Here is a 22,043-nt window from a genome sequence, read left to right as displayed (position 1 = left end):
GTTCCCAGAGAGTGTTGACATCACTGTATCAAAGCCCTGCATACTGATGACTGTTGTGCTGTTGATGCCCAAACCTCGGGACCAGTGTCTAGACTGCCAGTACTTTCTCCTATGACTGACTGTCAAAGCAGCTGAGAACTTGTTCCCTCCATTTTCCCATGTCCTTGAAGTCATCTTGACAGCCTGCTCCTGGTGGGGACTGGGTGGGGGTGGGGATGGATACTTGCTAGCATTTTCTACTTGAAGAGTGAATTCCATATACTTCCTCATTTGTAATATAGAGATAGTAATAGGCTCTATCTTAACGGCCATAGTAGACAGTGTTTAGGGTCTCTTTGGCTCTCACCATTTTTAGGCAACTTAGCTTAACTTTTTATTGCCAGCAGCTGCTTTTCTTTTCCCAGAGGCTTGCTGTGAATGCCACAAGCTTGGCAGCCAGAAATGTCAAAGAATTAGTTTCCTGAGAGCAACCTTCAGCCAATGACTAGGGAGAATTATTGTATATATTCTAGCTCTTTTGACCCTTGCATAGGATAGCCTTGAAGGGTCCTAGGCTGCCCACTGTCTTGAGCTCCAGTTGCTCATGGTGGCTCCTGCTTGTGACACCACACCTATTACTTGATCCTTTCCTGTCTCTGTCTTATTTCTCCACTCCCCTACCAGTATTCAACTTCCAAATGAACAACTTGCAGCCAAATTTCTGTCTCAGATTCTACTTCTGCAGGAACCCAAACTACGATATGGGTTGCTATCAACATTAAATAACATATGCACGTATAGCTCTTAGCATGATATGTGTATATTAATCAATTGGAATTTGGTGAATAAAGTATATACTTGATTTCTCAAAATTGTATAGTTTTATCTGATATTCTTTCCTTCCTCTCTCTCTTTCCTCCTCTCTTTCTCTCTCTCTTTCCTTTCTTTCTCGCAAAGAACTGGTACACAGGTCAGTGGGGAGGCTGAGGCAATTGGGGAGCAATCAGGGCCAGGGCCAGAGTCTGCAGCACCGGATCCACTGTCCCACGTCCTCAGCCCCCACGGCCGGGTTCTCTGAGCATCCACTTTCTATAGGAACTGAACAGGGTACACAAAGGAGGCAGAGTTGGTGTCTTCTTGCAACAAGCTCTGGGGGCCTCCCTCCTTGTCCCTTGCTGGGGTGGGGACACATCAGGGGCTGCCAGCTCTGGGCCACTGTGCCCCAGAGGTGCTAATCACAGAGATCCAATCTTCCCAGGTATCCCAGCCCAGCAGCACTGCAGCAGTACAGCCCGGAGCGAAAGCTGCAAGTGTCACTGGCCTAATGGCTGTGTTGGGAGAAGGGGATGGCAAAGTCACCAGAGAGGGAGGGGCTCCAGAGCTGTCACAGCACAGGCACGACTTGCACGGTGTTGGTGACATGGGAGCCAGGGCACCACCTGGTCAGCACAATGACCACACCTCCCGTCTTGAAGAAGCCTCGAGCCTTGCTGACGTTCATGGCCAAGTTCACGCGCAGGTCCACGTCCTCAGCCCAGGTCTGCTGCTCAGGGTCCTTGCACACCATGGGGAAGCTGCCACGCACAGGTGGGCCTGGAGCCGTCTGGGGGCTGCAGGTTATGGTGATGATGGGGGCAGGGGATGGTACTGAGCCACCTGGTGGGCAGAGCGCAGGACTTGCTGAGCAAGATAGTGGCCCTGTGGCAGCACTTGAAGGAGGCCTTTCTGGAGTCCAGGGCAGCAGCTTCTGTGGGGTGGCTGGTAACGGGCTAGGTGGTGCAGTTCCTCCAATAATCGCAAGTGGTAGATGGCAGCCTCTGCCTCTCGGGCAACCAGGTGCTGCATGATCACAGCCTCGAGCTGGTAGTTGCCCTTGGCTGACTCTCCCCACAGCATGACGCAGTCCACCCCGTCCAGGATGGCATTGGCCACGTCACTGCCCTCAGCCTGCGTGGGCCGGGACTTCTTGATAATGTCCTCTAGCAACTGCGTGGTGCAGATGCCGGGCTTCCCCACGCGGTTGCAGGGCCCAATTGTCAGGGAGACCTGCATAGGAATCTCGATGCCGAGGTCACCATGGGCCACTCTGGTGCAATCGCTGACCTCCAGGATCTCACCGAACCTCTGCACCCCTTTGTGGCTCTCAATCTTGCTGATGATTTTGATGTTCTTCTCCTCCTGTCCCAGGACCTGCCTCACCTTGTGGACATTGGCAGCCTGGAGGCTGAAGGGTGCAAACACTATGTCTGTATCCTGCTGCACCCCAAACTTCAGACACAGCAGGCAGGTTCGGGAAGGTTCACATCCTTCTTGCTGCCCATGGAGCCACCATTATCTACCTCGGTCACCAGGAAATCAGGACTTTGTCCTGCACTAGCAGGGAAATGAGGCCGTCGTCCATGTACATCTTACTGCCCATGTCCACCACCTTGCAGATGTTATTGCAGTCCAGCCGCGGCACATTCTCATCGCACTTCTCCATGTAGGTGTTGTCCAGTGTGATTTTGAGTGTGGCTCCCTTCTTGAGCTTCACCTTGGTGGTGCCGCTGCCTTTGATGACCCTGGTTCAGATCTTGGATCCCTTGGTGTCAAGGGTCACAGTCACTGACCGGTAGAGAATAGGATCAGAAGTGAATCTCTCAGGGGCCTTATGCACGTTCTCAATGCACGTTCTCCACATGGTGCTTAGGAGTCCAGTGATGCCACGGGCCAAGCCTAAAGATGGCATTTGGTCTTTTCCCTGCTCCCTTTCTCCTCCATGGATTAGAGGGCCAAACAGACACAGCCTGTTTGATATTGCACAGCCCTAGGAGACAGTTACATTGTATTCTTCCCTGTTCCCTTCCTGCCTATGCCCTGTCACCAATAACACTATGTTCTGCCTAGGCCAGGTAGGCCAGACTATTTGCCCCACCTTCTCTTCCTGTTTGCCTTCCATTATAAATAAAGTGTGGGTATTGCTCCAGGAGGCCATTAGCTCCCGACAAGCTATGGTTCCACCTGGCCCCAGCTCTCAAGAGTAATCTTGATCTCATCGTCTTTTTTTCATCTCCCACCGCCTTCCCCAGCTTTGGACCCTACACCGTGCGGGTCGCACCATCTGGTGTCCAATGTGGCCAGTATGAGGGACTTCGGAACTCGGGTGAGGAGACCCTTCCATTAGCCCGCAAAGGGGGAAGTGAGTAGTTCGCTGGGTGTAAAACATGGGACAGTCAGGTTCACATGAGCAATGGCTCTATCTTCAAGTGTTACACTAATCATTAAAAGCTAAGGGGACTGAAGTCAAATTAGATCAGCTTCGCTTTTTTCTTTCCTTTGCTCAGGATACTTGTCCTTGGTTTCCAGAGCAGGGCACGGTGAATCCTGACACTTGGCATAAAGTAGGGAAACGGTTGAGAGATCATTATATTGCCCAGGGTCTGGACAAGAATCCTATCTTTACCTTGTCTTTGTGGTCTTTAGTTAATGAGTGTTTGGATGCCAGTCCTGCGATGATCCAATGTGCCATTGATGACGTGACACAAAACATGTGTCACACCTTAAACAGATAATTCAGGGTTATGAGAAAATGAAAGCAGCCTCCGAGTAGCTTGAGGCTATTGAGGGAGCAGTGGGGGGAACGGAGCCCTCGGCCCGGTGAAGCCCTGGGCCCCAATAGAGGCGCCCTCTTCTGAGTTTTCTGATTGTTCCTCAGAACACCCTGGAGACGAGGTCGACTCCCGTGTAAGGAATGAGTCGGGGCTTGCAGCTCTGACTGTTCTTTCCATTTCAGCGCCGCTGCAAGCGAAATCAAATGCAGTCACTCTATCTAGGGCGAAACGGAGAGCAGCCCGCTGTACTTCCCTAAAGGGCATGTTAGCTGCCCCTCAGGTGTCCGCATCGGCTGTAGGTCCGCTTTCCCCCCTACAGATGGCGCTCCAACGAGCTCATGACCAAGGGGAAGCTTTGGAAGGGTTCAGGCCTGGAATATATCCAATCATAGAGGTTCCCAACCCTAATAATCCAGGACAAATGCTTAGATAAAATGAGCTCATTTCTTTTAAAACTTTAAAAGAGCTAAAAATGGCCACTGTTGCCTATGGGCCCACGGCGCCTTTTACTGTGGGATTGCTGGAGGCGGTGGCCCCCAGATGATTGGAAAGCTCCGGCCAGGGCTTGCTTGTCCCCAGGTGAGCATTTGTTGTGGAAGTCTGCACCTTGAGCAGTGAGCAGAATAAGCTGCGCACAACTGGCAGCGTGCAGTTCCCATTGTTATGGACACGCTCATTGGAGAGGGCAATCAGGCCCGTCTGGTTAACCAGCTGACTTAAGTCCCATCAGCTTATGATCAGTTACGGCTCTCAGCCCTGCCAGCTCGGAGAGAGCTCCCAACGAGAGGGGAAAAAACCATGGATATAACCGCTATCAGACAGGGGCCTGATGAGCCTTTTCAAGATTTTGTGAGTAGACTTTTCTAGGTGGCCTCCCGCATTATACATCATCATGAAACAGGACAGGTGGTAGTTAAACAATTGGCTTTTGAAAATGCAAATAAATAAAAAACAAGCCTCAGTAGAAGATGTGATTAGATTGTGTGCTGACATAGGCCCCTCCTATGTGCAGGGGACCTCCTTGGCAGCCTTTTTATGGCCTCAAACAAGGAAATATGATGGGGCTTGTTTTCAGTGTGGAAAGAAGGGCCACATGGCTAGATATTGTAGAAAAAAGGGCCGGTCACCACATAACTTGCCTGAACTGGTGAGGAACAATGGTGCATTTCCCTCAAGAGGCACGAAGCCTACCTCCTTGTGCCCCAACTGCAGGAGGGGGTACCATTGGGTGAATGAATGCAAGTCTAAGACAGATACTGATGGCCTTCTGGTTCCAGGAAATGCCCAGTGGGGCCAGCTCCGGCCCTGTCAAACAGCGGGGGCGCTCTCGCTTACCCTGCCTCAGCCATTCTGGCCGGCCTCCGACACATCTCGGAGCTTCTCTGAGCAACCCCAGGGGGTGAGGGACTGGACTTCAGTTCCACTGCTGGAGTCATGTTGACTCCAGACATGGGTCCTCCAGTGTTTCTAAGGGAGTGTGTGGTGCCCTGTTGGAAGGCACTGTTGGATTATTGCTGTGACGTAGCAGTACCGCCTTGAAAGGGCTTCAAGTCATTCTAGGAGTCATAGATGCTGACTAAACGGGAGAAATAAAAATTATAGCTTTCTCTCCCCAACAGTTTTTTCATATCCCTAGGGGAAGTGGGATTGCCCATTTGTTACTTTTGCCTATGGTTGAGGCCACTCAGCTGACAAAGGCCATTACAGCTGATCATAGAGGTCCAAGAGGCTTTGGTTCTTCTGATGCTTATTGGGTCACTAAAATAAAAGATGAGAGGCCAGAATATAGTCTTACTATTGACGGAAAGACTTTTAGAGGATTACTGGACACTGGGGTGGATGTGTGAGTGATTAGTTTCCCACACTGGTCACACAGTTGGCCTCTGGACCAAGTTCATATCCAGTTACAGGGGGGTGGACAGATACAACACCCAGACAAGAGTTCAAAATTGTTACAGTGGACTGATACAGAGGGCCATCAAGGCACTTTCCAGCCTTTTGTATTACCCAATATACCAGTAAATTTGTGGGGCCAGGATGTCTTAAGTGCTATGGAAGCCCTGTTGGTCAGTGGCAACACTCTTGTGTCTTTACAAATGTTGAATAAGGGATTTAATCCCCACATGGGCTTGGGACTTCATGGTCAGAGAAGAAAAGAGCCTGTCATACCCTGTCACAAACTGGTCCATCACAATTTGGGCTACTCACGTTTCTCCTAGGGCCACTGGCCTGTTCTCTGCCCCGACTGATGGCCAAACCCATCACATGGCTGTTAGATGACCCAGTTTGGGTTGACCAGTGGCCTTTCCCATAGGAGAAACTCCTAGCTGCATACCAGTTTATAGAGGAAAAATTATGAGCAAGTCATCTAGAACCCTCCACTAGTCCTTGGAATGCTCCAATTTTGTGATAAAGAAAAAAAATCAGGAAAATTGTGCCTCCTACAGGATTTCCACACAATCAGTAAACTTCCAAGTCCTTCCGTGATTCCTTTGTCCTTTCATTTATTGTTCATAGACTTAAAGGACTCTTTTTTTTTTTTTTTTTTTTTTACCATAACTCTTTTTTTCTTCTGACTGTAAACGTTTTGCCTTTAGTCTTCCTTCACCCAATAATCAAGGCCTCACCAAAAGATTTCAGTAGAGGTGCCTACCTCAAGGCATGACCAACAGTCCTACTCTTTGTCAGGAATATGTGGATGGGGCCATACAACCTCTGAGGACAGAATTCCCTCAGGCTTATATTATTCACTATATGAATGACATTCTTCTAGGCCATTCTTCTCTACCTGTGCTCCAGGAACTTTACTCTGCCTTGCAGGTGGGTCTTTCCACTTTGGGGTTGGTTAGAGCCCTGGATAAAATCCAAAAAAAATCTTATTTGGGACATATTCTAGAAAATACTCAAGTAAGACCTCAACTCACCCAGATTTGCACGGATCACCTTTCTACACTTAATTATTTTCAGAAGCTCCTGGGAGACATCATAGACCGCTGTTATCTTCAACAACTTCAGGCTTGCAACCATTATTTAAAATCCTCGAAGGTGACCCTTCACCCACCTCGCCTCACCTCCTGACCCCTTCAGCTTGTGAGGCCTTTCGTAAGGTGGAGAGAGAAGGCTATTCTGAAGGCACCCTCATTCATGTTGGACCCGAACAGCTTTTAGGGTTGGTGACCTTGTTCACTCCACATATGCCAACGGGAGCCCTGTGGCAGCCTCAGGGGGTTCTTAAGTGGATCCATCTTCTAACTTGCCACCCTGCTCTTACCCCTTATCCCTCTTTAGTGGCTGCCATGATAGGCTGTTTACGACGATGATACTGTTGTCCGTTGCTGGTGTGAGAACCTCATGTCCTCACTATACCTTATTCCCTACAACAACAGCGATGGCCTTGGCAGTTTTCTGAAGATTGGCAGACTGCCTCAGCATCCTTCCCCGGACAGATTAACAATCATCTGTCTTCGGACAAGATTTTACAATTTGCAAACCTTACTCCTTTCATTTTCCCTAAGGTTGTCCAGTTGTTGCCTTTGGAAGGATCCGTTACTATTTTTACAGATGGCTCCTCTAATGGATTTGGGGGATATCATTCCTTGAGAGTGAATAGATCTCAAGATACTAGCTTTACATCTATCTGCTCAGTGTGCCAAATTACAGGCTGTCATTTGGGTACTCGGACAGCACCTATGTAGTGAACGTAGTCCACAAAATAGAAACTGCTACCCTTTCCACCACTACCAGCGATGTTCTCTTTCAGCTTTTTCATCATCGGAGAAACCTTGTGAGACACAGCATTTACCCTTGTTTCATCTCACACATTTGTGCACATTCTTCCCTCCCTGGGCCATTGTGTCAAGGAAACAACACTTGATAATCTTATTGCTCCTTTGCTTTCAAAGCCTCTTCCATTTGCCCTTCCATAGGCCACACCTCACATTCTGTTTTTAACCAAAACGCTTCCACCCTATGCAAACAGTTTCATATTTCTTGAGCACAGGCACTTGGCATTGTTTGCACCTGTTCCACCTGCATGCTTCATATTCTGACATCTGACCAGGGTGTCAGTCCTAGAGGTCTGTGTCCTCGTGACCTCTGGCAGATAGATGTGACCCATGTGCCTGAGTTTGGTCACCACAGATATGTTCATATTTCTGTTGACACCTGTTCCTCTATGATCTTCACTTCTGCTCAACCAGGCGAGGCAACCGGACATGTTATTGATCATTGTCTTTGTTCCTTTCAGGTGCTTGGCTGTCCAAGGGCTATCAAAACTGATAATGGTTCTGCTTACACTAGTGCTCCTTTTCAACACTTTTGTACAATGTTTTGCATTTGCCTCTGTACAGGTATTCCTTATAACCCTCAGGGTCAAGCAATCATTGAATGTGCCAATCTCACCCTTAAAACTGTGTTACACAAACAAAAAGGGGGAGTACTCCCTAGTTCTTATAAGCCTACACCCTCTACTATAATACATCTGGCCTTATATACCTTAAATTTTTAAAATATCAGTGAACAAGGCCTTGGGGCAGCAGAGCCTCGCTTTGTTTCTAGTCGCCAATCAAAGCATAAATTTGCTTCCTGGAAGGACCCAGCCACTGGTCAGTGGTATGGACCAAGTCCTGTGCTTATGTGGGAAAGAGGATTCATTTGTATATTTCCAGAAACTGCTCATCGCCCTGTCTGGGTGCCAGCTCAACTGCTGTGGCTGTGTGAAGACATCAAACCCAGAGAAACAGCCGACACCACCATTCAAAAAGCTGCTGTTGTCACCCGAGACAAAGATGCCATGTAGAACTCCTCTTTTGCGCCAAACGCAAGCAGCACCTATCGCACGTGGGGTCAGATCGAGAAATTAACAGAAGATGCTCAGCAAACGGTAAAGGGTGAGGGCGGTCCCTCAGGCCCTGGCACCTTATTCCTTGCTATGATGGCCTTGGTTTCCACTCAGGTAGGAGTCACAGATGCCAAAGAGTATTGGACTTATTTCCCTGACCCCCCATTGGCTCATGTTGTACCCTGGGAACCACCGGGTCCTATTCCCATATTCACCAATGTGTCTGCCGTATTAGGGGACGGCCAGATGGGCATATTTCTCCTAGCCATGCCACCTATAACTCTGTGGGCGTAGTGGCATCACTTCCTCTGTGTCTGGGGCCCAGTCAATTCTGCTTGCCCCTTTGGACTATAGAAAAGTCCACCACTGTGAAGAATGAATCTGGCCTAGAAAGGGATGAAACCCTTCTTTACAAAACTTTTAAGTTGAACAACATGAGTCTGTCTAATAATTCATCTTGTCTACTCATCGCTGCCACAATAGAACAGCCACTGTTCCACTCAAAGGCACAGTGTCATGGGTTGACTGTTGTATCTCCCATATCAATCAGACTCATATACATTCTGTGCAATTTTTGGACCGCTCTCATGTACTGGTAAATTACACTGGATTCTTTCCAGTTACTTCTCTTAAAATTAATCATCATTTCAGATAGCCTGGCCTGTGGAGACTTGCTGCATGTACTGATAAAATAATGCAATCCAGCTATAGCCTTAAGAACCTGAGTCATATGGGAGCTCCCAGTCATTGGGGACACACTTGTGTGCAGACACCCTATGTTTTCCTTAGTGGGTCCATTAATATTACCAACAACACCATGGTACTTTTAATGTTACCTGTACCAACTTCAGCCTTACCAACTATGCTATTCATCTTAATATGCTGCCCATTCTTGTGTTGTATCGTCCTTCTTTTGTCATGATTCCCACTAATCTTTCTGAACCCTGGTATGATGACCAAGGGCTCCACGTATTAAAAGAGATAGAAAATCAACTGACCCATCCCCAGTGGACGGTTGGACTCACCATCCTGGGTTTTGTGTCTCTGGTCACTCTTTTTGCCTCCACCATGGTTGCTTCTGTGGCTTTGACCAAAACCATCCAGACGACTCATTTTGTCAACCTACTGGCAAAGAATACCTCCTATGCCTTAGAAACTCAGGGAGACATTGACTCCAAGATTCAGATGCAACTTGAAGTACTTGAGGGAGTAGTTCTTGAGATAGGAACACAAGTTGAAGCCCTTCAGTTCTGTCAAGGGGTTCACTGCCATTCTGAATTTAAACACATTTGTGTTACAGCTCTAAAATATAATGAGACAGGTACTGCTGCTCCCGGCCCAGAGGTAGGGGCTTCTGAGCCCCCATCCCACTGTTCCTGGTCCAGAGGAAGGGGCTTCCTGGCCACCATCCCTCCTGGCACTCCCAGCCCAGAGGAAAGGGCTTTTGGGCTGCCTTCTATCCTGCCACTCCCAGCCCAGAGGAGAAGGGGCTTCTGGGCCACCATCCATCCCACCACTCCCAGCCCAGAGGTAGGAGCTTCTGAGCTGCTGTCCCACTGCTCCTGGGCCAGAGGAAGGGGCTTCGGGGCCACCATCCCTACTGCTGTTCCCAGCCCCTGTCCCACCTCCCCCAGCTCAGAGGAGGTGAGCTGTGTGGGCACCGACAGCACCCCCCTGCCCCCCCCCCAGTCGAAATGAGAAAACACATAAATAAGTCTCAAAGCCAGACTTCCAGATCACCTACAGCAACCCCAAAGTGAAATGAGATGGAACACTCTGATACTCCTCCACCTGGACCCACTGAATGGGCAACAAAAGGGGATCTGGAAAAAATGAAATCAGAAATCATTTCTCAGATAACAGCAGAGATTGTCCTCATAGTGAAAGACATGATTAATAAATCTAGAGAGGAGCTGAGGAACATGATGGAATCCCAACATAGGAAACAAATGGAATCCATAAAACAGATGCAAATAGATTTTCAGGACATGAAAAACTCCACTGAAAGTCTACACAGCAGAATGAGCCAATGTGAGGACAGAATTTCAGATATAGAAGATAAGATGCAATTAATGACCAGGAAAAGAAAAATTGCTTCAAAATTATAAGGGAACATGAGAAATTGATCCAGCAGCTGCTAGATGATGCAAAGAAGAATAACATAAGACTGACTGGAGTCAATGAAGAAATAGGAGAGAGCGCAGATGATAGGAAAAAACTCTTCACAGAAGTAATGGCAGAAAACTTCCCAAGCAGGGGAAAAGAACTTGACACACAGATAAGTGAGGCATATAGGACTCCAAATAGCCTTGATAAAAAAAAAAACTACACAGAGGCATAGAATTGTTAAGATTCCAGAGACTCAACAGAAGAACAAAGTTCTACAAGCAGTTAGAGAAAAGAAACAAATCACATACAAAGGAAAGCCCATCAGAATCACAGCCGACTTCTCAACACAAACCATCAAGGCAAGAAGAGCTTGGAGTGACATATTCCAAGCCCTAAAAGAAAACAGCCTCCAACCCAGATTGATGTACCCTGCAAAACTATCTTTCAAAATGGATGGAGAAATAAGATACTTTCATGACAAAGAGCACCTTAGGAACTTTGTGAATACCAAACCAGCACTCCAAAGAATTTTACACAATTAGGAACAGACATTGAGGATCACAACCCCAGGAAGCAAAGCAGAATGAACCCATCTGGCATGACAAGAAATTAAATGTAAAGGGATAGAACCCAACAAAAAGAAAAGGTGATGGCAATGATAAGTCAGTACATTTCAGTTATAACCATCAAAGTTAATGGTCTCAATTCACCAATCAAAAGAAATAGACTGGCAGAAGGGGTCAAGAAGCAAAATCCAACAATATGCTGCCTACAAGAAACACACTTAATTCAGAAGGAAACTCATAGACTGAAAGTTAAAGGGTGGAAAACAATACTCCATGTGACGGGAACCTGAAAAAAAGCAGGAGTAGCTATCATACTCTTTGTAGATCAAATAGATTTCAAACCAACACTGATTAAGAGAGACAAAGAAGGACACTACATCCTTGTAAAGGGAAGAATCCAAGAGGAAGAGATGACAATCATAAATATCCATGGACCAAACACTAGCACACCCAACTATATAAAACAAATACTAATGGACATGAAAAGTCATATATGCACTAATACAATTGTAGTGGGGGACCTCAACACCCCACTGTCACAAATAGATAGATCAACTAGACATAAAATAAGTAGTGAAATACTAGAACTCAATCGAACTCTTGAACAAATGAACTTAACAGATGTTTACAGAGTCTTCCACCCCTCAAAATCAGAATACACACTCTTCTCAGCTGCACATAGGTCATTCTCCAAAATAGACCACATACTCACCCATGGAACATGTTTAAGTAAGGGCAAAGGAATTGAAGTTATCCCCTGTATATTATCAGACCATAGTGCAATGAAGTTGGAGATCCATAGCAAAAGAAACTCGAAAAATTTCACAAACACATGGAAATTGAACAACACACTTCTGAATAACCAAGGGGTCACAGAGGGAATTAAAGAAGAAATCAGACAGTTCCTTCAATTAAATGACAATGACAATACAACATATCAGAATCTATGGGACACAATGAAAGCAGTCTTATGAGGAAAATTCATAGCAGTGAATATGCATATTAGGAAAACAGAATGAGCCCAATTAAACAACATGATGCTGAACCTCAAGCTTCTAGAAAAAGAAGAGCAGGACAACCCCAAAGCTCATACAAGGAAGGAAATTATAAAGATCAGAGGAAAAATCAATGCAATGGAGACTAAGAGAACAATACAAAAAATCAATGAAGCCAAGAGTTGGTTCTTCGAAAGAATCAACAAAATTGACAAACCCTTAGCCAACCTTCTCAGAAAAAGGAAAGAAAAGGCCCAAATCCATGCAATTAGGAATGAAAAGGGTGAAATTACAACAGACCAAGCAGAAATCCAGAGGATCATCAATACCTACTTCCAGAACCTATACACCAATAAGAGGGACAACACAGAAGAAATGGACAGATTCCTAGACACATATGAATTACCAAAGTTGAATGAAGAAGACCTAAAAATTCTAAACAACCCAATATCAACCAATGAAATTGAAAACATAATTAAAAACTTATCAATTTAAGAAAAGCCTGGGCCCTGATGGCATCACTGATGAATTCTACAAGACATTTAGAGAGGAACTACTGCCACTACTGTTTAAACTCTTCAATGAAATTGAAAGGGAAGCAATACTCCCAAATTCATTCTTGGAAGCAAGCATCACCTTGATCTCCAAAGTAGAGAAAGACCCAACTGAAAAGGAGAACTATAGGCCAATCTCACTAATGAACATAGATGCAAAAACCCTTAAGAAGATACTGACAAATAGAATGCAGAAGATCATCAAAAAGATCATACACCCTGATCAAGTGGGTTTCATCCCAGGGATGCAGGGATGGTTCAACACACACAATTCAATCAATGTAATACACTATATCAATAGAGCCAAGGACAAAAACCACATGATTATCTCAATAGATGCAGAAAAAGCATTTGACAAAATCCAACAGGCATTTATGATAAAAACCTTACAAAAAATTGGAATAGATGGTCTCTACCTCAATCTGATAAAAGCCATCTATGAAAAACCAACAGCCAATATCATACTAAATGGTCAAAAACTGAAATCCTTCACACTAAAATCAGGAACAAGACAAGGATGTCCACTGTCACCACTCTTGTTCAATAGAGTTTTGGAAACATTAGCCACGGCAATTAGACAAGAGAAAGAAATAAAAGGAATAAAGATAGGTAATGAAGAAGTCAAATTGTCCTTATTTGCAGATGACATGACACTGTATATAGAAGACCCCAAGAACTCCACCAAAAGTCTTCTAAACTTAATAATGAAATTCAGTCAAGTAGCTGGTTACAAGGTCAACACACAAAAATCAATAGCTTTCCTCTACATGAATGATAGACTCACTGAGAGAGAATTAGGGCAAATAATTCCTTTCACAATAGCATCCAAAAAACTGAAATACCTAGGAATCAACTTAATGAAAGAAATCAAAGACCTCTTCTCTGAAAACTATAGCTCTCTGAAAGGAGAGATAGAAGATGATATCAGAAAATGGAAAGACATCCCTTGCTCCTGGGTAGGAGGGATTAATATAGTGAAAATGGCCATACTTCCAAAAGTGCTATATAGATTTAATGCAATTCCAATTGAGATCCCAGCAGCATACTTCATGGACCTTGAGAAAACAATCCAAAAATTCATTTGGAGCAAGAAGAGACCCAGAATAGCAAAAGCAATTCTAGGTAACAGAGACATGGCAGGGGGTATGACAATCCCCAACCTGCCACTCTACTACAAAGCTACTGTGATACAAACAGCATGGTACTGGCAAAGAAACAGACCTGAGGACCAGTGGAACAGATTAGAAGATGCAGTGACAATGCCAGACACACTCAGCCATCTCAACTTTGATAAAGGAGCCAAACACCCTCACTGTAGGAAAGATAGCCTACTTAATAAATGGTGCTGGAAAAATTGGGCTTCAACTTGCCAAAGATTAAAACTAGACCTATATCTCTCGCCATGCACTAAGCTGAAATCAAAATGGATTAAAGATCTAAATATTAAAATAGAAACTCTGAACCAGTTAGAACAGAGGTTAGGTAGAACCCTTGAAGACATTGGTGTAGGAAAAGATTTTATGAAGAAAACCTCAGTTGCCCATGAAGCAGCACAAACAATCAACAAGTGGGATTTCTTCTTATTAAAAAGCTTCTGCACAGCAAGAGAAACCACCAGCAGTGTGAAGAGACAACCCACAATGTGGGAAAAAATCTTCACCTGCTTTTCCTCAGACAAAGGTCTACTATCTCAAATCTATGAAGAACTTAAAAAAATCAGACCTCCCAAATTTAAAGACCCAATCCGAAAATGGGCATCTGAAATGAACAGACATTTCTCAGACAAAGAAGTAGAAATAGCAAATAAATACATGAAAAAATGTTCAACATCACTGGTCATTTGAGAGATGCAAATGAAAACAATGCTGAGATTCCACTTCACTCCAGAAAGAATGGCTGTTATCATGAAATCAACCAACACCAAATGCTGGCGGGGCTGTGGGGAAAGAGGAACCCTGCTCCACTGCTGGTGGGAGTGTAGACTGGTGCAAGCACTGTGGAAATCAGTATGGAGATACCTCAAAGAACTAGGACTGGAAGTCCCATTTGAGCCTGGTATTCCACTGCTGGGGATCTTCCCCAAATAAGTAAAAGAATCACACCACATTGATATATGTGCACCCAGGTTCATAGCAGCACAGTTTGTGATAGCTAAAACTTGGAAACAGCCCAAATGGCCATCAACTGGAGACTGGGTAAAGAAAATGTGTGTTTTTTAAAAAATAAAATGGACTACTACTCAGCCATAAAAAATGAGAAATTAGAGACATTTATAGCTAAGTGAATGCACATTGAGGTGATACTCTTTAAGTGAAATAAATAGGACACAGATGTATAAATACTGAATAGTTTCTCTGATGTGAGAAACTGAAAGTGTAAATAAGGACTAAATGTATAATAGGTAATGTGAAATAGGAAGAAAAGGGGTAAAGGGGAAGGAAGTGGTAGGGGCAGGGGAAAGGAAAGAAAGGAAGGAAAAATGATGAGAAATGGAAAAAATGGAAACAAAGTATTTGTAAATAGGGAAGGGTGGAGGGGGTGAAGGGAGGGCTAGGAATGGGAAATAAATAAGAACCAAGATGCATCATGAAAAGGTACCAGTTCCCAATGAGAAATGTAAATGTGTTGTATACCTAAAATGTACCAATAAAAGAATTTAAGAAGAAAAAAAATATAATGAGACAACATGACCCTGGGAGCAAGTTGCTGCTCATGTCATGGGTGTCTTCCACCATGCCAACTTCAGTCTGGATTTGCAAAATTTACACAAACAAATTCTAGACATACAACATGCAGAGGTCCTGCTTCTTGCCCCAGATCAAGCTGCTCAAGTAGTGCTGGACCTCCTCAACGGGTTCAATCCTTTCAATATTGGTAGGCACACTGTGTTTGCCATACTTGCAGTCTTAATTGCCCTGTTTCTAGTCTGCAGAATGTTTAAGCAACAACTGCTCCACCTTGCCTTGGGACAACATTGGAATCGCCTCGAGTTACAAACAAGAAAAGCGGGAGATGCAGTGGGATGAGCCTGAAGATGGCCCTTCGTCTCTTACCAGATCCTTTTCTCCTCCATAGATTAGAGTCTGTTTGACTCATATTGTATACCCTGGATGGCACAGCCGTAGGAGACAGTTACATTGTATCCTTCCCTGTTTCCTTCCTGCGCATGCCCGGATCATGAAACAATCACGCTACTTTCCGTCTAGGCTAAGTAGGCCACGTAGCATTATTTGCCCCACCTTTTCTTCCTGTTTGCCTTCCACTACAAATAAAGAGTGCGTAGTGCTCCACGTGGGCGTTAGCTCCCGACAAGCTATGGTTCCACCTGGTCCCAGCTATCAAGAGTAATCTTGATCTCATCGTCTTTTTTTCATCTCTCACTTCTCTCCCTGGCTTTGGAACCTACACTGTGCTGGTCGAGGCACAGGGAGAGAAGTTCAGCCAGGCCATGTTCATCCCAGACTTAATCATCTCCTTCAGCATCTCTACTGAGTGGGAGGCTGGGCTGATGGATGGTACAGATGATGCTGGTGTTGCGGCCATGATGGGGGACAAGTTGATGTCCAGACAGCACATGTGCTCTAGGAAGGTGTCAGCTGTGACTGCGTGCAGCTACTGCATCCGTAAGAAGGCCGTCTCGGCTTCGCTGGCTTCTGAGGTGCTCCTGTGCTGGTCTGGGGCTGCAGTGCAGAAAGAAGCAGAACGTTCTGCAAGCTTAGGATGGATTGCCACTGTCATTCCTTTGAATTCTCACTTTTGCATTTTTGTGGTTTCAGAATTTAACTTTTCTACTCGTCTCAATTTACTAAGAATAGTTAATAATTCAGAACATGCTTGTTACTTGTTATTTTCATAATAATCTATGATAACATTAGATTTAAAAAATTTATGAGTTTCAAAAGGCAGTGTCTTGTGCTTTACATGAGGGATTGTCTAAAAATGTTCACATATTTAAAACTGCACAAGTCTCAATTGACATAAAGCACACACATTCCAGTAAAAACAGCTTCATATCTACACTGAAGAATTGGTTTTGATTCATCACACCAATCTTGAGTCTCTGCTCATAGTTTGCAAAGAACCTAAGGAACATGTCCTGATTGTCATGTCCTTAGGAATAACCACCGGTTGCCATGGGCCTTTAAATACCTTATAGGTGGACATTTACCTTTCACTCATTATAGACTCAGCCTGGTGATCCACAGGCTAACTTTGGATGACAGATACATTTTATTTGGTGTAGAGTATAATAAAATTTTCAGCCAGCCTTTAAAAATAGGGAAATTTCATGGAAAATTTGGATTTATAGTACCTCTTAAAAATATTGGAGGAACTGTTAATCCTGGGTCTGAGTTTCCATGTGGCAATAATCACCAGGTACTCAGTAGTCACTGTTCTTTTTCAATAGGGCATCTGGGCATAAACATTTAATCTGAGACAGTCTCTACCATTCCCTATTCTCCTCCATCCCACTTAAAAAATTATATTAACTGTCTTGGTATTCATTTTAGGACTCATCCATGGCCTTTCAGAGATGGAAAGAAAACAGAACTCTCTATTTTGTCTTTTTCTTTTCCTTCCTTTTAAAACTTCTTTTCTATCAGGAGACCAAATAACAGTGGGGAGGGGAGGGACATACCTTCTGAAATAGAGCTAAAAATCCCTGGATCTTAAAAAAAGGATTACAAGGAAGACATTAACATCATTTTAGCACCCAAAGAATAACATAAAACATAATTGTGTTCTTTGCAACTTAATTAAAATGTTTAAAATGGTAGGACCTGGTAAAGAGACAAAAGATTCAAGTTGTATGATGGACATTTGTCAATTTGCTCTGTGGCTAGAGGTACAGCCAGGCAATTGGAGATAATGCAACAGTCTGTTTGGAGTTTTTTGGAAATGGTCCTGGAAGAAATGACTACCTTGCCTTGCCCAGTTATGATAGTCGATTGATTGTGTCAACTTGAGTAAATAACCCCCAACTAAATTGGCTCTGTATAGGTCTGGGTGTGGAAGACCCACCCTAGGGAGATTATTGCCACCATGTAATAAAAGGGAAATGGAGCAGGAAGGCTGGCTTCTGTCCTCTTCAGAGGGGCTCCAGTCTTGGCTTTCACCTTGGACGTCATCTCCTGGCTTCCGTCTCAGACTTTTCAGCCCTCCAGGTGCAGACCCTTCAGCCTTCTGATGCAGACTCGAATGAGACACTACATGGAGCTCCAGGCTTTTGGCTAGATTCTTCCAATCCCCAGTGTGCAGATGAACCTTTTGCATTCTTTCATACCCAACTCTGTGGGTGGCCATTGTAAGTCAATCTGTAAATTCTCATGTATTTGTATATCTTGTATTATATCTGTTTTTCTAGTGACACTGACACTGATACACCAGTAATAGTCCTGGCTTATAATCACCAGTATAATGTGACTGTTCTTTGACTTTAATTCTGGGCCACCTCCAACTCTCTTTGGCCAGCCTTGGATGAATTCGGTATACAAATCTGTTTGGACAGACTTACCGTTAAAGTGAAAAAGAGGAGTCTCTGAGTATATCAGTTAGAAGTTTACACATTCTTGTTTTTTGGGTAGAAAGATGTTCTACATAATTTTCTCTCCAAGCAGCTGTATACTGAACAATGCACAAAGGTTTGCTCTAGTCAGGAATTTTAAACACTTGTTTATATGTCTTTCTACTCTCCACATCCATGGGGGATCAAGACAAAAACAAATACTGTGCTTTACAAAATTAAATCCACTCAGATTAGTATAAAATTCTTTAGCATCAGGTAGTCTCAATAAAACTATTCTCTCATTTTATTCATACTCTTTCCAAACTAAAGCATGATGCTAAAATGTACAATAATGATGGGCTTTAAACATAGTAATTCTCAGCAAATGTCACTGTGCTCTGGGTGAAACTGGTCACATCCCTGGTGTGGATTAAGTTCTCTTTCTCTCTCTCTCTTCATTTTATATTCCATGATGATTTGGTTTCCAAATCACGAGAACACTGTCAGATTTAGTGACCCCATTTCTCATCAATGACAGCCTTAATGACACTCAAATATATCATTCACTTTTTCCCATTCCAAAATATACCAACATTGTATATCATCATTCACCCACTTTGACTTACAGACTTTTTAAAAATTATTCTCATTCTGTACAGACAAGGTTGATAATTCAACTGGAACTTGCATCCACAGGAATTCAATAATTATCATTGGAAGGAAAGTTATTTCCCAACTTGCTCTTTTCCTATTTCAATGCTGCCCAGTTTTTCTGAAAATTGTATTTTTTTTAGAGTAGAACATATTTTAGACTCAATTTAACCTTGGATTTATCAGCATAATATTCAAAGGAAATGAATATAATTTCCAAGTTCAAATTAATTTCTAATACACAAGAGTGTGGATTTAAACAGTAGACAAATACAGCACTAATAAAACAGCACTTTCCCCTAAACTATATGCCAGCTATTCAGCTTTGGGAAGAGACCACAAATATCACTATTTTTTAACCTCATGCCTGCTTTACCTTCTGCTGCTTTCTCCAGAGTCCATCTTTAAATCAAAGTTCTGAATCTTCAATTCTCTTTCCTTTATGAGGAGCTTTTCAGTTCTTTCATTCTCCTTGTGAAGTTACCAAGCAATACTGAAAAATGTATGTAGGAGAAAAAAAAAACCTAAACCGAAAAAAAGTTCTTTCTATTCCCACTTTCTCCCTAGAGAAAACTATGGTCAACAATTTTATGTGTAAGTTTCTGATCATGAGGCAAATGTACTATCTTTACCATGTTCTACTTAGATGCTGCTAATTCTTAGTAAGTTGAAAAGTGATGCAACAATAAAAGTCAATGGATCAATCATGTGACCTGTGTGTGCCCAGCACACTGTTAAATTGTTTTTGAGATAGCATAGACATGGCTTAAATGTGTATACACATTGCTTTATCTTGAGGGATTCATATGTTTTCTTCCCTCTCCCAACTCTAGATGCTTCTTCTGGGCTTTCAGTCATCATAATGCTACATTCATCAGGACATCATAAATATGATATGACTCAGAGCCAATCAGAGCTCTTCTCTGTGGTTGACAGATGGATGTTTTTGTATTATGGGTGTAGATAAGGTTGAGGTTGCCACTCATCTTTCTCAACATGAAGAGAGTCTCTCTGAAAAAGATGAAGACCTGATTGCTGGACTTCTAAGTTGCACAAGCCAGTGCATTCTCTTTTTAAACTTAAGCCAGTTTCTCTTTTTAAATTTAAGTTTTAAACTTAAACTTTGAACTCTTTTTTGTCCTTGTAATTGAAAAATTCTCCTGATGCATATGCAGAGTGTGTCACATTTCTTGCAAATATCTAGTCATAAAATTTTCCAAACGTGAATGAGATTAAAGCATCTATGTAGATAGTCTGGATATGTGTTCATGTGTGTTCTTCTGTGTAACATGGAGGAAAATGGTAAAACAAAAAGATAATAAATCTGCACATCTAATACATAGTACTACAGTAGCACAACACACAACATGTGACACAGTGATGTCCTAGAAACGTGTTTTAAAGATTGGGTAAAAGTAAGAAGTTTTTAGAGAGAGCTAAGGAAAGTGGGGCTATAGGTGAGAATGAGGCTTACTTTAGTGCAGAAGAGTAAAGTGAATTGAAAGATACAGAGAGTTGTGGTTCAGAGGGCTTTGACTATTGAATGGAAAGGTTTGGATGAGACAAGAGCAATATCCAGTTAGAGCAGGGGAGGACAGCACATAGGCAAACACATACGTGCACATGTATACAGGAATGTGGGAATATCTGTGTGAGAGGAGAGCTAAGAAGAGGACTCCCCAAAATTTCAAAAATCTAAAATATGGGGAGGGTTAATGAGTTTGGGTTTTAAAAATATTTAGTTTATGGTGAAGAGAGTGGTGATTATTCAGTCTAGGCCTTAAAAGGGTGATTATGTGCCTTTGGGAGAGTCAAGTGTTCATGTCTAAAGTAGTGATCTATTGATTCATTGATCCCTTTTCCATCCACCTCCCCGTCCGTCCGTCCGTCCATCCATTCATCCATCCATCTCAACCATTTGCCTTCCCATCCACCCAGTTAACCATTATTCATTAATATCAAGACATTTATTTTTTTCCAGACATTTATTGAACTCCCATTACATGCCACAGTCTGTGTTCCTTGTCAAGGAGAAGGATAACAGATGCGATCCTTATCTTCGGGTTACTTCAGTTTGGGGTGTGAAAAGGATACATAACCAGATTATTGGAATACAGTTTCCTAAGTGCAATAATGCAGGCTTTTGCAAAATGTCAAGGGAAGGCATATTGGTTGTGAAGATTAAATGAGATTACATGTGTGAAAAGCACTTTGTCAGTTATTCAAATATTAGTCATTATTATAATCTGCATAACAACTCTGGGAGAAAAGCTTGGATTATTATTCCTTTTTTTTTTGTATTATAAAAGCTACCTAAGTATTTTGCTACTTAGGTAGTAAAATAGGAAATAGAAATCTGCAGTTTAAGCATTTTAATACTGACATTGTTCCCAGCACTTGGGAGGCTGAGGCAGGAGGATCACCGTGAGTTCAAGGCCAGCCTGGGCCACATAGTGAATTAAGGACAGCCTGAACTAAACCCTATCTCAAAAAAAAATACTGACATGGTTTTACATATTGTTAAGCCTCACTAATACCTTTATTCCTGAAATTTTAATTTTTTTCACATAGCAATCATCCTGCATATATCACAATCCTGAATTTTTTTCGACTTATGGGAAATTATCTGCCTCTTTATGTCTGCTGATGAAGAGTTGCCCCTTTGTCCTAAGTTCTCTTGCAACCATAAAAGAAAAAGTGTACCTTAGACTCAACCTGAGTCACACTGGTGGGCTACTTTGTGCTTACCATAGACCTCTGAGGTTGAGGGATATCCCTACTGGCCTCTACTTCCTCTGCTTTTATTTTCTCCTAAAACAAATTCTATCAGAATTTCATCCCCATTACTGACCAGTATAGCTCTTGTTAGGGTCCCCAGTGACCTTCACGTTTCCAAGTTCAATTGCTAGTGCTCACCTATTGTTTTACTGGACTTTTCAGCAACACTTGAAATGTCCATTACTTTTCCCTCCTTGAATGCTTTTCTTCTAGGATGCCATTCTTCTGGTAACTTCTTCTCAGTGCCCTTTGCTGGCTTCTCATTTCACTGACTTCTAAAGATTGGGCTGCTCTAGACTTTAGGCCTGCAGACATCTTCTCTATATACACTTACTACTTAGGGAATCTCATCCAACGTTGTGGCATTGAATTGTATATATATAGGCTGATGACTCCCAATTTTATCAGTCCTACTTATATCTCTCTGTGATGTCCTTATTCATATATTTAACTGACTATTCATCATTTTTCCTCA

General features: G+C 43.2%; 1 pseudogene; it reads right to left on the bottom strand.

Moving 5' to 3' along the window:
* Positions 1–1,288: 1,288 nt before the first annotated feature.
* Positions 1,289–17,937, bottom strand: LOC101708480 (pyruvate kinase PKM-like; annotated as a pseudogene).
* Between the last annotated feature and the right edge of the window lie 4,106 nt (positions 17,938–22,043).

This window comes from Heterocephalus glaber, unplaced genomic scaffold (genome assembly GCF_053883595.1).
Source record: "Heterocephalus glaber isolate CG9 unplaced genomic scaffold, H.glaber_assembly_v1.0 deba00001673, whole genome shotgun sequence".
NCBI classification, from domain to species: Eukaryota; Metazoa; Chordata; class Mammalia; order Rodentia; family Bathyergidae; genus Heterocephalus; species Heterocephalus glaber.
Note: the sequence above shows the minus strand (reverse complement) of the source record. Positions and strands in the feature narration are given on the sequence as shown.